Raw genomic sequence first — 3497 nt, 5'->3', positions numbered from 1 at the left:
TTTTTGGACCATAAATATATATATTCAGTGATTCGTAAATGTAATTGTATAACAAAGCGATAATAATATAAAAATCTATATTTTCATATATATTATGAAATCAAGAGATGTTTACTACTGCTTGCACTAATGCATTGATGTTTTTAAAGGATTTTGATGAAAATACTGTTCCTAATCGTACATACTCTCTGAGAGGGTGAATATTTTATGAGAGAGATTCCAATACTAATATACTGCAGATTTTATATTATTTATACACAAGAAAATGTCTCTGCATGGCAGAATCTTTACTGCAGTGAATGTAGCACCCGACAATGTGTCATTTCTGTGAGCGAAATACCATCAAAGTAAGTAAATTCAGTTGCACTTTAAATGTGTCCTGTGATTTTAATTAAAAAAATAGCTGCATGTCGCTCTCATACATATGTTGTTATGCTGTTGAAGTTTTATGCAAACAACAACAAGACTTAACTAAAAGTCTCTTGCATTGACTGTGGCAGGGGGTAAAGAAACCTGTGTGTCAGATTCAAGTAGAATGGCAGTGGAGCTCAGTAATGATGAGATTTATTTCTGTTTGCTAAGAGGTGAGCACCTCAGACAGCCTTAAGAGAAACTTGCTGCATTGACACCATCCATGACCTTCCAATGTTAAAAACAGAATGACTGCAGGGTTGGTGATCCTGAAACTGCTCGTGTTTGTGGTCAAGATCTCCAGGGGTTGACTTGGTAGCTAATTATAATCATGTTCTGTTCTGATGAAAATTGTTATGAATATACACCTATTGATTCTATTCCGGATGTGGCAAAAAGTGATGTAAGACAATAATAGAATTATTATTAACTCATTGATTTTGAAGTTAATTGATGTTCATTTTGATAGGATACGATAGGATAGAATCAAATCCAAGATCTAGTTAAGGAAACATGCTGGTAATTCTATGCCAACACAGACCTCATTCAGATAATGGGTTGGCCCTTACAGGCCCTGCCCTCTGATGTCAGCAATCCACAGACAACGTCAGTCAAGCTCTCAGCCGACCCTTAGTTTGTCTGCGGCTTGCCTGCCGCATAGCATGTCACTCACCTGCTTGCTCATTCACAGTTGGCAGGAAAGGTGTCCCTATGATGGGTGTAGGGCCGATGCAGGTCCCTGTGACATCCACCAGGGGGCATGGGGTCTCTCTTGAGGCTAATTCATTGCAGGGAGGCTGGCAAGGACCCCTCTCTTCAAGCAGAATGGTAGCTGCCCACAGACACGGAGTGGCACGTCCAGAACAAAGGCAGAGTCCATCAAAATCGACACAAAGATAACCTTTTTGTCATCCATATAGACATTCTCATGAACACACACAGTCACTCTGAAAAATATCGCTCAGCACTTCTCTGCAACCATGTAGGTCCTTGATCTTTATGTTCCAGAGAGGGGAACAGACCACACACAGTATCTGTAATTTAACAACATACAAGCTTATTTCCTTATTGAGCTAAATGAGTGAGTGATATATTATTTGAAGTCATCTGCTCTAGATCTGTGTGCACTTTATACATAATTTCTAGCCAAAGCAGTGCTCCTCCTGTGCTGTGATGAAACCATTAGTCATTGTGTCGTCTTTAGGGTATTTCTCCTCGTGCTGCTGCTTTGTGTCTTGCCATGACCTTGTAGTCACTCCATCCTGAGCAGGGAGCACTTTCAAAAGGGGACAAAGGAAATGTCCACTAACGCTGAGCCCTGCAGCACACCAGCCAATGGGACCATCACCGCACCGGAGTGTGTGTGTGTGTGTGTGTGTGTGTGTGTGTGTGTGTGTGGGGGGGGGGGGGGGGGGGGTGGTTGTGTTAGAGGGAGATGGAGAGAGGGAGGGAGAGGCAGAAGGAGATGGAGAGGATGGCTGTCAGGATAGTCTGTGTGTGTGTGTGTGTGTGTGGGGGGGGGGGGGGGGGGGGGTTGGGGGGTTGTATTGGTAGGGAAAAAAGAAAGAGAGGCAGGGAAATGTGCAAATAGTACTTAATTTTTAATATTCACACGTAATTCCTTGATCTGCAAAACTGATTGTGGGATGGGAGACGTTGGCACTGCAAGAATTGAAAAACACTGGTGGAGGGGGAGATGAAGTCGCAGGAGTCATATCAGGCTATGATGGCTGAGCAGCAGTGATGCACACTGGGTCTTTTGAAAGCCGTGCCATTGAATGCCAAAGCAGCCCTCTGTCTGAGCCTATTCATGATTTGACTTGTACGGGGAGCGGAGCAGCTGTGAGGAGAATGGCAAAAATGGAACTCAGTCTGTCTTTGGGTTGAGACTAGGAAACTCCCTCAAGAGCAAACACATCAATTACAAATGATCAATGGAAAGGACAGCGTAAACTTTAATTCCATTTGAAAATGTTGGAGATTGGGAATATAAATAATATAAATGGGCAAATACATTTAAAAAAAAAGATAACAGCACAACAGCTAGACCTACCATGCAAATAACCGTGCAAACCTTAAAGGAATCGTATGTAAATTTTTCCATTAAAGTACAGCATTAAGCAAAATAGGTCCCCGTCACATGTTAGTATTTTGATTTGTGGATTTGTTTTGACATAGCTTCCTTGCTACGTAATTACGAGTGCCTGCTTACTTTGATTTGCCAATCAAATGCAGACAAAGAAATTACTGAATGATTCCTTGTTTTTTGTCCAAGCAAGGCTACAGTGATGCTGTTCAGTAGGCCAACAAACTGTTGGCAGAAACTGGTTTGGAGTCTGTTGGCTAAATTGGTTTTCTGTCATGTAGCGGCTAGCCTAAAGGCCCTTCTTTTTTTTTTATCCCGCCTTCTTGCACACCAAGCATGACTGTGCGCATGCCCTACATGTGCTGCCACATTGGTCAAAGTTGGTCTCAATCATTACTATGAGTGTCCATGAAAACATCATTGAGCCTAGAGACATATAAGCTCCGCGAAACACAAAACTGGACCAAGAGAAGAGAGTCTGTCAACTAAAACAACTATTATGTGGCAGTGGGGGAAACAGAGGACATGACTTTTGACCCCTCCCCCAGTGGCCACACCAGGTCCCTTTCCTCTGTATCCATTTTTTAAAATGACCCTATGGTCATGCAAGTCAAGTTCAGTAGTGAACAGTAGAGGTTGGTGGCATTCTGAATTTTAGTTGTTCAACATATCAATGAAAGATAATGAATAGGTCATACTCACGTTCCAACTGGTTCTTCTATTTCTTTTGGCTTTTTCATGTTTGCAGACTCATGTGTTTGCCTTGCAGGAGGCTACTTGCTCCATAATTTGACTGTGGGGCGGCTTAGAGGTGGGCTATAGCCCTGGGCAGTGACAAGAGGTTATCTTATTGGTTGAGCTGTGCAACTGAGCTTCGGGGTGGTATCGAATCAGACTGTGACTAACACACTAACTAGCAAGGTCACACTCTAAATAGAAATGTTTTGACATGTACAAACAGGCCCGCCGACAGGGGGGGACGAACGGGTACGTTGTCCCG

This window comes from Sprattus sprattus (assembly GCF_963457725.1).
Source record: "Sprattus sprattus genome assembly, chromosome: 11".
NCBI lineage: Eukaryota > Metazoa > Chordata > Actinopteri > Clupeiformes > Clupeidae > Sprattus > Sprattus sprattus.
The sequence above is the reverse complement of the archived record's forward strand: the minus strand, read 5'-3'. Positions refer to the sequence as shown.